Source organism: Coturnix japonica, chromosome 3 (assembly GCF_054131305.1).
Source record: "Coturnix japonica strain WE chromosome 3, WE-NBRP24, whole genome shotgun sequence".
NCBI classification, from domain to species: Eukaryota; Metazoa; Chordata; class Aves; order Galliformes; family Phasianidae; genus Coturnix; species Coturnix japonica.
Genome location: NC_140665.1, coordinates 57518807 through 57533834, shown reverse-complemented (window position 1 = coordinate 57533834; position 15028 = coordinate 57518807). Strand labels below are relative to the sequence as shown.

The window sequence follows — 15028 nt, the reverse complement described above, 5'->3', positions numbered from 1 at the left end:
TTTCTGTAGGGAGAAGTATATTCTCTTTTTTGGGGGGAGTAGGAAGATATTGATAAGATCTGAGCAGAGTGAAAGACCTGCAGTTTCACTAGAGACTCCAGCAAATGATGGAGCAGGACTAAAAGAAGTGAGCAATGAATGTATCAAGACAGACTATATGACAGGAGCAGAGCAAAATAGTGAAATAGAGGAGAAGAGGGAAGGAGTCATACTAATGCATGAAAAATAAAAGTAGCCATACCATTAAGGAATGAGGGAAGGACCAAGATTATCTGAGTCCCAGAATACTCATGAGTGAAAACAAACAGTTGGCCCTGGATACTCCTGCTTGAAATGCTGAAAAGTAGATGCCCAGGTCCTTTTGTCAGAGCTACAAAGACTCAGGGCCAGGGATCATCTGAAAGCTTGTACTGTGTAAAGGGTCTTCAAATGAGTTCAGATGGATAACATTTATCCTTTAGGAAGTGCCACAGCTTGATATAGGCTTTGGGTTCTAATAATTATACAGCACATTCAATTTTTGTGTTCCAAATATGCATAATAAGATATGCTTAATATGTATGTGTCAGATATGCTTAGCAGTAAATTGACATTGGATTCTTAATTTCCCATTTCTCGGTTCCTTTGTGTTGATCATGAGTAGCATATATTACATCCTCTTGCAGTAAGAGCCTTATGCCTTTTTCCTTTCAAGCCAACACAAAACTCTTCATTTGTTCAGGAAATACATCTTGCACACAAAAGCTCTCACTCAGATTTACTCTTGCTCATTTTCTTCCCCTGTCACCCTTTTGACCTCTTCTGCATATACATACTTATGCACATACCTTGCACATTGGTTGCTTCGTCCTGTGCAAGAATAATGGTAAGAGTATTTATAGGTGAAAAAGGAGACGAGAGTTCATGTAATCAAATTTTGACCCTTTGAACCTAACGGGAAAAAATAACATTATTTAATTAAAGTGGAGTTCCTTTCTAGGGCAATACAGAGTTTGAGGGAAAATTGATTCTTAATAATACAGATTTGTACTTTCAGAAAGTGTGTTTTCTCACGGCAAGATTGGGCAAAATCTGTACTATGGGTATGAATTGTTTTAAAGTGCTAATTTAATAACACTGTCATGCCATGTTAGCAGAGGTACAACATCTGGTTAAGGCGTCTTTGACATTGCCTCAGATTAGAGCATATTTGCTGTTTCTCTGTTTGACAATAATGTTAGACTATGCTAATAGTTTTGAAGGATTAATGAAAGAGTCATCTTTATGCTTACATACATTCTCTGTGGTTGCTTCTATCACATTTTACCTGCATTTCTTTACCAGTACTTGCAGAAAACAGAATTGTACACATCAAAGCATAAACTGTTTTTTTAATTATCTTGGAGCTTTGTAAGTGGAATTGTACTCATTCATTTCCCTAGAAGCTTTCCTTCTTAATGAACTGGGCTCATACGCAGCTAAGTTGTGTGATAATTTTCTGAAAATAAGTTTGCTCCAACTCAGTGGAGAGATGTCAACTTTAAATAGAGATACAAGGCCAGTGCACATAGGATTTTCTCTGAGAAGTTCATTTCCCTGATGGATTGAAAGGCACCAGCACCAGCATGAGCTGAGACTGGAAAAAGCAGTTCCAACTCTCACAGATGCTCTGACACAAGCAAAGGCAAATGGTGAATGTGATTTGGGCAGGAACAGAGTTGTGATTATCAAGAGCTGAACATTAGAGTCATTACTATGAGGCCTGAGGGAAGTTTCCCGAGAATTTGTTTTGACCATCTCATATGTATTCCTTCACACAGGGGACTCTGATTTGGCCTGACCCTGTAGGGATAAATAGTTATATGATGCAGCAATGAGATTGCAGTTCCCCAGGTTCAGTGCCTCATGGCTGTCTCGGGGCTATGTGATGCTGGTGGTGCTATGTTACCTGTAGTTGCTGGCTCGCTGATTTTCTTTTTTGTACACCTGGGATTTAAATTATTCTTCAGCTCCTGTACTAGCACAGTTCTGCTGTGATTTTGTGACACTGCTATAGCGAAAGAGCTGCAAGTAAACTACTTCCTGCTATACACAGCTCAAAGGCTTGAATTTAGGGTCATTTCATCTAGTTTTGGTTATCTTTTTAATGTTTTGCGTCTTTTGAAGACTGGAGAAAGAGCCTTGACCATTTGCTTTCTGTGGATATTCTATATAATTAGTTTGCATAGTAAAATAATAATAATAATAATTACATCTGCTTTAGATGCAAGAATAATATTAAGCTGAATAACAATAATAATAAATATCATAAGCCTCTGTATTCTTAAGCTGATTATGATGCCACAAATCGTCACATGGAACACTGCTATTTAGATGTCTAAAAAAAGCCACAGTACAGATTTACCCCCACATTTCTCTGCTCAGTATTCTTTCAAACATTAAAGTACTGCCTTATACTTTCACATACAAGTGAAAGCTCATATTTAGTCATTTTGTTGCACACCTCATAAAGGACATTTTCCATTCTGGAAATAAGTGCTCTCAATTCATGAGTTAGGGTAATCTTTCCGGAATGTATGCAAGGGACTTTGGTATGGAGATATTTTCACCCCCAAATACACAGAAAATACCAATGCTTTAGCTGTCTTCCAGGCAAGGGTTTCGCATATCTGCTGAAATTCGTCTATTCCACTTTATATAGTATACTTCACATTTCACTTTTGTGTGCTGGTAGCACAGCTTTCTGAACGAGTGAAAGTATAGATTTATCTCTGAAAATGTAAAATTACCTATTGTGCAGCTTTAGTCATGACAATCCTGGTCATAATGCCACAGTACAGAAAATCTGCTCTGTGCTCCAAATTCTCCAAAGACAAATAATGTGAGTTCTGTGACTCACAGCAACTGCAACTGAACCTGTATTGATTGCTATATTTCTAAAATTCAATGTAATTTTCAATTTCTATAAGAATTTCAGATGTTTTTGATGTAACTAACTACTCCACTAAAAACATTAACTATTCCTAGGGAAAATAGGAATCTTAGAAGCATTTAGATGAACTTAATGAGCATGTTAAATAGGAACATTAAGTACTATTACATTATGTACCTTGTAAAATTTTTTCTCTACTTCCCAGCAAAGACTATGTAGTAAGTCTATTGCCTTCCAGATAAGTACGTAACTTTTCTGTTAGGTAACCATATGCCCTTGGGCCCTTGGAGTGTGTGTCCTAGGCAGGTCAAGAAAGTGAGATCAGAAAACTGCTCCTAATATTTTTGTTGATTGAGGTTTCTCATTGCAATCTCAGAAGTCAGGCTGACTGGGAATTTTCTGAAGAAACAGGACTCTTGGAAAATACGTCAGCCCTAAAATGTTTTGTCCTAATGTGACAGTGTCAGTGAACTTCATCTAACGTGCAGCAAGTGCCAAATAACATGGTACTTGGCTTCCTGCTAGATTTCTTAGCTGGCTCCTTGGGCTCTGCACATTCACTACATTTTGTCTGAGACAGTTTAACGCCTGCTATAGTGGATGTCATTCATTTGGCCCAGACCAGCTCTCACTCTCCCAAACAACTTAGAGGCATGGGGGCAGGTCATGTGGAAACCAGGGAGCATCCCTATGCGCAGCTGGGATCCGCTTGCCTTGTTCTGGATTTGAAAAGAGCTTTTTTATGTGAGCACAAGCAATGCCATACCATTTGGCCTCTAGGCCAGAAGAGGTTACTCTAGACTGTAGGTTATTTCATTTGCTAGAACCCCTCCATATATCCACCATGCCAAGGCAATTGTGTACATAAGATCCAAGATACCTACAGTTGCAGTAATATCAGTGTTAGCCAGGTCTGTAGCTAGTTTTTGAGCCAAGAGTCCAGGAAAAGAACATGAATTGTAACCTAGTAACATGGAGTCAAATAGTCATTATTTATAGAAAAATCCTCAATTTTCTACCACTTGCATAGCAAGTGAAAGTCTATGCAGTACTATGTAGTAAGTATAATCCTCTGCAGACATGTCCTAAGGACTTTTAGCTCCTCTGACTTCTACTGTGCTGTAGTATAAGGAGAGAAGAGCCAGAGATTATTTTTTTTTCTCATAAATTTGTTGAAGCTTTCACATGAATAACAGATTTTAAGTTCCAGGTAATACTCATTTCTGAAAAACATCGTTGTTTCATCCAAGTGAAAAAAATTACTCTCTCTTGAAATCAGAGATAATCTGCTCTTTGTACGTATGTTCAGTAAACATCAGCCGAACCTCACCACTTCCTCAGTAGATGTTACTCTCAGCTCTGGTTGGACAGTTAGACAGCACACTGCTGATGTGTTTGGGGGAAACTATCTATAGTGGACTATCTATAGGAGACTAACTATAGTGTTCCTTAGCAGTATCATTCAGCTAAAATGCAGTACTATTGAGACAGCAGTTTTTCTGTTTCCTACTGCTTGAAAGTGATTGGCATAAAGCAATTCCCATTTTCATAACCAGTAGAGAAGATTTTTCCCTAGCACGCATCATTCTTTTAATGCTAGCCTTGAGCTTTGCTTTCTTAACTTCCAGTCTCTCAAAACGTACATGTTAATGTAAATGAAATACTTAATTTTTAACATATACAAGTAAAAAATGAAACACTGGGCCTTTGCCTCTGCTTTATTTTTATTTTTGGATGCCTGGGGTTTCTTTGAACAGATTACTCGTGTGTGTTTAGTTACAAGCTGAGGAAATAAAGGATCTACAAAATCATAAGTGCATTTGTCTGCCAATAATGACTGTTGCCATAGGTGAGAATTCAACATTGACACAACAATATTTATATATCCTTATATGTAGACAAAGATCAAATACTTACATCTGGAGTCTACCCTAGAGGTTCAAGTCAATAAAATATTAATAGCTGCCATTTCCAGCAAGGACGATGTAATAAGAGCACAGCAGCACAACCTCTGATGTTTTTGCACCTATTGTTCTTCCTTATTAGTTAACTGTTTCCCTTTCCACATGTTCTCCTCCTGAATATTAGGAAAACAAAATTGGGAAATAAAACTTCCTGCCTCCAGTATAGGTAAATTGGTCAAAGATGTGCTCTGTTGGGAAGTGGCTACACAACAGGCAACAGTGGGATGGATCCTTTGGGGCTTCTCAACAAGCAGCTCCCACTAAAGCTGGAGGCAGGTGGCCTGAATCCTTACTGCTTGCTTATAATGAAAACCAGACACAGAAGTGAGAAGTATATTAAGCAGTCTTGTCTTAAGTGCTCCCCATTTTACCAGAAGATTTAGGCCTTCCTTTGCAAGTGAATTGAGTGTATTCAGTCACAATAAGCAGGGAAAAAGCATGGTAGAGGACTGATGAGCCTTGTTTCTGACAACACTGTTCTTCCCATTCCTCTCATTCAGTGAGTTAGTATTAATAGTCACTTATGCATAAGATGAAATAATGAGGTTTAATGAATCTCTAAAGATCAGTTACTTCATAAAAGCAAATGCCACACTTTTATCTGTTAAAGGCCTCTAAGTCCAATACCAGCAGCAAAGGGAATTTTTATTTTAAAGCAAATTGCACCCAGTTTCAGTAAATTATCATAGAATCATTACTCGACTTTTATCCAGTCAATGTTATGCTTCCCTAGTGAATTGGTTTATTGTCAGTATGTCTGCTTCAAAACATGTCTTTCCTGGAAAGCATTTCATCATTCCGCTTCTGCTGCTGGAGGCAGGCAACAGCTTGAAGCTAGCAGCTGCTCTTGAACAAGGCAGGTAGAGACGCAGAAAGGCTGCTGAATCCATAACAATAAGCACATCATGACATAATTACTGTAAATCTCCAGAGTGGTCTGTACACACAGAATGCCATATGGTTTGGGTAGGGGAAGTGTGCATTAGTAAAACTATAGTATAAGCATAAGCATTTTCCACAGAAATGCTGATAGCTTGAAATTGATTTTTTTTTATCTAGAAAATTAGCATTGACATAACAGAGGATAGCGCTTGAATGGTCAGCTAGTTAGACTGGGGGATAGAATTAATATCCTGAAGGATAAGAGCATGTAATAGGAGAATCTTGGGGATTTTCCAATTGCAATTGTACATAATCAAATAGATGGTACATTCATTTAACTTTTCTTTGATACAGTTTTCTTTCACCACAGTGCGTAATAGCTGTTCTGTTTTCTAAATGTCTTCATCTAACTTTGAACAGGTTAATAGGATTTACTGCTTCTGCAGCTCGCCTATACAAAATAGATTGTCCATATGAACAATACTTTGTGGTCTGTCAGGGAATAATAGACTGCTCTCACCAACCTGCTTTTAGGAAGTGATTTAGTTTCCAGACATTCAGATACAAATGGGAGGAGGGGGTTGGTATTTTTCTGTGCAAGTCTTCATAGCTTGCACTGCTAAAAAGCCACTTGGCATTTGCTATATCAGCTGGTGGTGCTCACCTCATTTTGAGATGGCAGCCCCCTGATTTTCTATTAGAGACGTCTGCAGAAATTCTGCTGTGGCAGAATGGATAAACCCAGAGATATTTCAAAGATTGCAGTGAACTTTTGCAAATATTTTCTGCTGCAAACTGCATGAGTTAATCTCGTCTTTAAAAGCATTAATCTCTTAAATCATTGTTTTGTACTCTGCCTGAACCTGCATTTTAGGTTTCAGTGGCTTTGTGTATTGCAAAGATGTTACTGACATCACTGTATCTCATAAGAATACAGTTTTTTCCTTTAGCTTTCTTTTCTGCTGCAATGATCAGAATATAACAGTCCTGAAAATTTTACAGCAATGTAAACTTCATGAACTAAACATATTATCATTTTCTAAAGCACCACATCCTTTCACAGCCTTGTGCACATTTACACTGTTATGATTTGTGATGCTCTGACTGAGAAAAGAGGCTAGTGTCACTAAAACTATGATACTTGTATGTAAAATATAGGTAAGCAGTACTTACTGCTTTTTCAGTGTTTCAGAGCTTTGAAACAGTACTGAAGCCAGAAGGTTCACAGTGATTATGAAAACCTAAAAATTACTCGAGATAATTGTCATCTAATCCTACCACTTTGAAAAATCAGAGATGGAGAAAATCCCACACAACACACTGCATTCTCAGTCCAAAAATGCTCATTCTGTGAAGCTGTTTAGCTTCCTTGAACTTACTCATTTTAACAATGACAATCAAGAAGAACACAGGCAAGAGAAGGAACAAGTTATTTGTTTCCTATTTGTGTAATTGTCCTTAAAAAATCGACAGATATGTTTACAAAGTCTTTTGCACCCTTACTGGTAGCCACCTCAGGTGGTGGTTGAGATGTAAAATCTCAACTTGCATACATGCAAATGTTAAAGTACTTTCAGTGTAACAAAATGAATCCCATCTACTTCTAGACAGTGGACAGCCACAGATGACAACTACTGTTATTAGACTGAACTAATGCCCAGCATCTGAGCATTGTTTAGTTCAAGGATTTTAATCTGAAGACTACCTCTGAACTTCACAGTGAACCTGGCAAAGGTACCCTCTTGAACCTTAAGACACTTAAGAGCAAGAGGTTATATTTTGTCCTAGCTCTTTATAGAGCTCCTTCTCAGAGCAGGAAGCTTTGAGTAGGTTGCCATAATGCAGTCTCTCTGTTTGATTTTCGTACCCTTACGTATCATAAATGGCAATGGCAAAAAATACAGTCAGATAACATAAACTTGGACTTCATTCAATTGACCTCCATACACGAAGGATCTCTGGCTATACTGTGTGAAGTAAAGACCTTTTGTTTGCTGTCATTCCTGACAAAAGCTTTAAGAAAGCTACTGAGAAAAACAGAGTACCATGGGAATGTACTTTATAGTTCCCAGATTTGGAACACGCATAGAGTTCCATAATAAAAAACCAAAACCTGTGACTAAAGCAAGTAACTGGAGGCGGAGAGGATGCCCGCAGACAGCTGGATTAAGACAGCAGAAATATTATTTTCACTTGATTATAATATTAACAGGCTCCAGGTGATTCCCATTTTTTACAGCGTCACTCATCTGGACAAGTCTCAGCAGGCCTGGAAGTAGAGGAGATGCATCCTGCTTTTCATATGAGTCTGTTTCCATTGTGAGCACTTAAGAGAGTTCTTCTGTTGAAAAGCAATTAGCTTCTACAGTCTGGGGTGCCATTTAGAATATCCAGGCTCACGTGTTTCATCATAAAATTGACCTTTTAAATTTTTTATGTCTGAGATTCCCCACTAAAAGACTAAGCATTAAAAAAAATACAACCCTAGAGAAAATACTGAAGGCACATGTAGAATTTATTAAAGGATGTCTGGCCCTGAAGTGCGGCAGATAGCAACTCCATCTGAATATAATAAATACAAAGTATGCAGTATTGTGTGCTTAATTTTTAAGTAATTGGTGTCATTATGTAGCTTAATGATACCGATTACATAAAAAGCAGAGGAAAGCAATATGTGCTACATTTACAGACTCACATTTTTCCTCTAGTAATTGCTTTTCCAAATGCTGTCTGTTTGTTGATATCTTTGAATAACTGTGTACTAATTATCCTCATGTTTCAGAGTTTGTTTTGCTTTTTAGTAAAATTTTCTACCTTAGGAGTATAATTTTTGATAAAATTTTGCATAATTTTGATGTTAAAAAAAATTCAAAATCTTACATTCAGTATAGGCAAAGAAATACCTCTTTTGCCCAAACAATGTAAGTAAAAATATTGTCAGCAGCACTGACATCTTCCTTCCATCTCTGGGAACTATCAGGTTTCCATGGAGACATTAGAGAATTTCAGTAGCGCAAGAGTACTTGGGACTTGAAGTACAAACAGATGCTAAGAGTTAGAGATTTTTGACAGCAACTGGCATAACCTTAGACCAGTACTTCAGTACTTTTGTTCTAAAATTCTGTAGCGTGTTTCACTTAAAATTCCTACTCCTCAGACAGAAAGAGGGCGTGACAACATCCTTCATTCTGATTGGAAGTTGTTTGAGATCAACTACGACTTGATGTGGACATCCAGTCGTGATCCAGTCATGTTTAGTATCCTTACAAGATGTTCCTTTGTTGTAGCACATTTAACACACTTTTTTTGATATTTGTTGAACCATTCTGAAGCCTTCTGATCTTCCTTAAAGCTTTTCATACTCTTGAATTTATGGAAATCACTCCACCTGTGATCACCTTTAACTTCTTCCTAGTACTGTGACTCCCAGTTTTTTTTCCCAATAATTCCTACCAATCAGCAACTTTTCTTTGTTCTAAAATTCTTTTTGAAACTCTTTGTTGTCTTCTTCTCATGATAAATCCTTTTTCTCAGAATTTTCCCTATGTAATTTTTGCTGCATATATGTCTCATATCATTTAGATACTAAGTCCAGTTGTGCAAAGAATGCCACTTTATCTGTTTATAAAATGGTACAAAAGTATTTATTGCCCTCTGTAAAGCAATAGTGAGGGCACAATATCTGTTGGATAAATGAATTGAAGGAATGCTTCAAGTGATTAATGAGTCTGCTAGTTATTTTCGAGACACTGAAAAATATAACAACTAAAGCTTGCTTATTGTTCTGGCAAAGTTTTGCTATTATTGCAATGGTAAGGAGTCTCTGAAAATTACTTTGCCATAAATTCCTTTCCTTCACAATGCCTCCTGTAGGAAGAAGTGTTCCAGATTCTGCTTTTTAATGAAATATTTAAGCTTAAACTCCCACAAGCCACTCTGTGAGGAGATGCATGGGCAAACATGGAGAACTGAAGTAGCCAGCAGAAGAAAGCACTGTACTTAGCAAAGTAATTTTCCCCTAAGTGTGGTAGATTGTAGCTCCCTGAAGCAGAGTCCTTGATTTCAGAAAAACAATTTCTGGCAGATTGCAGAGGTTATTCCCCTTTGGTTTTCCAGCAACAGGCAGGAGATGGGAATGGAGGACCCTCTCATGGGGGCCTGATAACTTCACAGAAAAACATATGGGACCTGACAGGTTATTTCCAAGAGATGGAGTCTTTGAAGCAGGAAGTGAGGATGCCAGAATAACTATGGGAAAAGCTCCTTTTAAACTGTGAGAACCAAGGACTCTTTTGACAGGATGCAACATCCTTTCACAGGCTACCAACTGTCCTGTTTCTTATGTGACAGTCTTATCAGTCAGAGGTTTTATTAGGAGTTGTGATACATTTGGCTAGATAAGCCTGTATGGTACAAGCTGTCTTTACTTGTTTTTGACAAGAACAATTTGTTTCAATTTCTAAATTCATGCACCTACCTTAATCTCCAGCCTCTATTGTTTAAAAGGCCAGCCTCTAAAATCATATAATCTCCTTTGCCTGTGTTGTCATTTAAGTTTCTTACAAATCCTGTACAACTAAAAAGAAATTGTGTTCCAGAAATACTTGAAATTTAAACAATTCAAGTCTGCTCATGACATCCTATGTGATTCTAATCTCATATCTTGAGAACATAATTGAATGCTTGCAGAAGCCACGTGATGTGTCTGTCAGAAAAGGGTTGTCCCAGAGGAGTCAGCTCTGTGCTTCATAGGAATATGAGCAGGTACTCTTCTTCACTAGTTGCAAGAAAGAATACAGACATTCAACAATTGATGAGAATAAGGTTTTGCAGAAAAAAAAAGGCTAGATGAAAAGTAGTAATACATAGTTCCTGATCTAGTCAGCTGAGTGAAAGTGATAAACTACCAGAGAGGCAGTGGAGTCTCCTTTTCTGAAGATATTCAAAACTCACCTGTATGTTCTCTGCAACCTACTGTAGGGAACCTAATTTAGCAGGAAATTGGTGTAGATGATATCAATAGGTCCCTTCCAACCCCTGTGATTCCACTTGTAGCTTTTGGAGAAAGATAAATTCCTGTATATCTCCAGGCAGCTGTTCAGCTCTTAGATGATCATTGTGCTTGAAGGAGAGCTGTACACAAAATGCATATATGTGTTTGGACCATAGTTTGTGTGGAAGACAACATATGATCTCCTTGTCAATATTTAAGAAAGAACTTGTCAGGAGAGATTGAGAAGAGATCACATAGACAACAAAGGTGTGAGTGAAAATCCATATCAGTACAAGCTCTCATTTCAAACAGCTGTCTTGGATCAGGTGCTTCCTATCATTGGATACAAGGAGGATGGCAATAAAATCCGACCAGTACAGGGCGTAGGAATCTGAATACAGGCTGAGCCCAAGTGGGCATTCACAGCAGAATAAGAATAAGAGCTGTGTGTGCATTCTATAACTGCAGTTTTAAGTCACCAGCTGTCCCCCAGTCCTGGGCTGTGGCAGGATCTGTTGTGACTCCCAGTGAATCAGCGTTAATACAGGTGCCTACAAGAGCTGGTCAGTAGGTACAGCATTTGCAGCTCAATGCTTCTTACTCTCACCAACTGTTAGAGTATTCTTCGAAAGAAACCTTACCATCCCCATCTGTTCCTGTGAATCCAGTCCGTACCTTGGTCTTTGACCCACACAAAAGAAGACATTATTAGAGCCAGACATCATTACACATTGCACAGGTTGCCAATACATTCTTAAGTAGCTTTCCATTTTCCAGTGCATCTGAAAACATGGTTAATACAGTTATCTCTTGTTGAAATATTAGGAACAGATTTCTAGTACAATATGCCAACAGAAATATGTATATAAATAAATCTCAGATATGCAGGAAAATAGATCTGGTGTAATATAAACAGTATGTAAAGCTGGATTTTTGATGCACACTAATGTACTTTTAGCTGTGCTCCCATTCATGTAACAAAGAAATATATGAATATTTTCATTGAGTTTTAATTAATAGAGTCCTTTCTGATTCTTCTTTACACTTCTATTATCAATTTCTTTTAATACACTTCATTCATCATTTTTAAAAATTAGACCAATTTAGTAACATAATTTGAATCCATAATTGAATTTGCCAGCTACCCTCAGACCATACAAGTTAATGAAATAGCGTAGTTTTAAACACGTTTTCAGTGCTTGGGAAAAAATATATTGGTGAACAATCAGCTCATTTAAAATGGGAAACTCTTAAATCTTATTCTCAGCCAGGTTCTGTACTGATTAAACTTTCTCTCCTCACAAATAATAGAGTAGGCTTTTTCAATTCTCTTATAAAAATTAATGACAGAAGGCCACATAGAAGAATGAATAAAATATAGTTCTAGTTGAAAATGGGAAATGACAAATAAATGAAATATGCAAAGTGAAGTGGAAGAGAAATGTCTAATTGAGCAGCACCAGAACCACATGTCAAATGCCCTCCTAGACAAGAGACAAGAAAGGAAAATCCCAGCATCAGCTCAGCGGAAACACGAAAGCTTCTCATTCTTGCCAGACTGCCATGGGCTAACTGGGGACATTTGACCTGATTTAGCATTTGACAAGTCAGCATCTCTGTTTAAGTGTTCTGTCACACAGTCAATCCTTTCATTTTCCCACTCCCTCTCACTAAAACTAAAGAAGCCACTCAAAGTAAGCTACCAGAAAGTAGCTCAAGTAAATTAGGCTGAATCAACACGTCTTCTTTCAGCGTGAGTTGATATATCAGAAAGCTGACTTGTTTTAAGCCCTGATATATTTGAATTGTTGCTTGTGTCAGATTTCCATGGATTTGTGTCAGACATTATTTCAGAAGTCTGGCAAGCAATATATATGTATATGTAATGTTTGTGAGGATGTGTGTGTCTCAAATAGAAGAAATCATTGGCTCATCATGGAAATATAAACGGAAAACAGCCTTGAAAACTCATGCAATGCTGTTATGAATCTCTAGAAACAGTTTATTTTCCTACCCCTGGCGGTATAACTTTACCAGCAAAACCATAAGTGTTCACGCAGTTACATTTCCAAAATCAAAATCTGTTCATGAAACTGGCACAAGCTATAGCAGCAGAAAATTGATTTTACCAATATACCTTGCACCTCTGTTAGAAATGTTTGCTTGCACAACTGTATTGATTTTCAATGCAGATATGTGCTTCCATTTTAATAATATTCCTGTGTTTCCCTTATTTTGTTGGCATGTGGTCAAAAACATTGAGCAAACAAACCAATAAACGCAACATCTTTTTCCCTTCCTCTCAATAGAAGTATGGCTTGTTGAGAGTAAAATATGTATCTCTAAGCAACACCAGAAGTCCTGCAAATGACATTTTGTGGCTACATGTTGTAATTACTAATAACTCTGTGAACATCTTTGTTAGCACTCACCTTTCCCGTGCAGCCCATAAAACCAACCCAGCTAATAATATGCAGGCTGGGTGGCTTCACTGTTTGTGGCTCCATGCAGCTTAGCAGCATCCCTATACTTTTCCCAGGCTACCTGTCCCTGCTTCCACTGCCTGTTCATGTTCTTCCTTCTCTCCAGTTTGGCCACTAAGTCCAGGTTCATCCATGCCATCTCTTGCCTCCTTTACTGGCTTCCTACACCTGGGGATGGAGAGCTCTTGTGCACTAAGGAAAGTTTCCTTAAAGAGCTACCAGCTCTGCTCCTCTCCCTTTTCTTTGAGGACAGTTTCCCGGGGGGTTTCGATGACTAACTCTCTGAAGAACTGGATGTTGGCTTTCCTAAAATTTAGCATCTTGATTGTTATTGTTTGTCCATCCCAAATCCCTCAAGAGTGTGAACTTCACCACTGCATAATCACTGCAGCGCAGGCAGCTTCCAATTGTGATGTCACTGATCAGTTCACTAGCTCTGTTGAGTAACAGATCCAAGTATTGTATTCCTCCCTGGTGGGGCTCTCTGAGTCTCCTGACTCAAGAATCTATCCTCAATACATTCCAGAAGCCTCCTCAATTGTCTACAGCTTGTCATGCTACTTTTCCAGCATTGATCAGGGTGGTTGAAATCTCCCAGCATGATGAGAGCCTGCAATCATGACACCTCCTGGAAGAAGGTTTGATGCTGGTGGAAGAAGACTTCAACATGTTCCACTTGATTAGACAACGTTTAGTAGACACCAATCACAAGGCTCCTTTTGTTACATCAGTCTCTAACTGTCACCCACGTTTTTACTTGCTTATGGCCCTTCTTCAGGGACAGTTCTTCACATTCTGTTCCTTTCTTGAAGTAGAAGGCAATGCTTCCTCCTCTCCTTTCTGGCCTGTCCCTTCTGAACAGCTTGTAGCTGTTGATATCCACACTGTTGTAGAAATAATCTCACCAGGTTTCAGTGACAGCAACAGTGTCATGGTTTTTTAATAACACAGTGGCTTCCAGCTTCTTCTGTTTGTTTCCTAAGCTGTATGTGCTGGAATAGAGGCACTTCAGAATTTTCAGCAAAGATCCTAGAAATATTACACTAATTTCAGCCTTGAATAGAAAGATGAAAAAAGTCTAAGAACATCAGTTGTAATAAAAAAGACAATTTAATTCTCTGTGGGTATCAAAGTAAGTGAAATGGTACTTAGAGTTTCAATTAGCAACATTTGGCTAAAGGCCAAAGAAAAATTAACAAAAGTCTAGAATATACTTCTCAGACTGATCCTTTTCCTGATAGAACTGTACTTCTGAAAAGGAGTCCTACTAGACTAACTTCCAAAACCCAGGGTAATTTCCAAAGTTGAGTTTGAAGATTTATTGAATTTTCACCCCTCTCTTCTGATTCCCAGACACTGTCTGCTTTCAGCAATTAATACAAATGTTAAGGGTTTTGATTTGCTTCGCTACAGTATGTGGACTCAATTTGTTTTCATTTGTAGCTTCGAAATAGCATAAGTCCCTTGCACCAGACTTTCACGTTGCAATGGTACCACTTAGTGAGCTACAGGCTCACACCATCAGTCAGCTGTCCAGACTGCATCTCTTCTGTTTTAGTCTCAGTGCACCCACTTTCAGTTATGTCAAGGCAGTGAGCTAGACAGACAAATGTTATAACTGGGTTGGAAATGGTCTTCTGAATAACAAGAAACAGTTTTGTATGGGATAGGATGGAAGCATGGCTCAGGTAGCACTGTGACTCTGAGGATGAGAACTTCATTCATTTTTTGTTATGCAGATTGGTTTTCTTTGGAGAATTTGAGTTGCACATCTCAGGCTGTTTGTACTTACATT

General features: G+C 38.1%; 1 protein-coding gene across 10 annotated transcripts in view; it reads left to right on the top strand.

Moving 5' to 3' along the window:
• Positions 1 to 15028, top strand: part of NKAIN2 (sodium/potassium transporting ATPase interacting 2) — a 483129-nt gene that overhangs the window by 415003 nt on the left and 53098 nt on the right. The gene's annotated exons all lie outside the window — the stretch shown is intronic.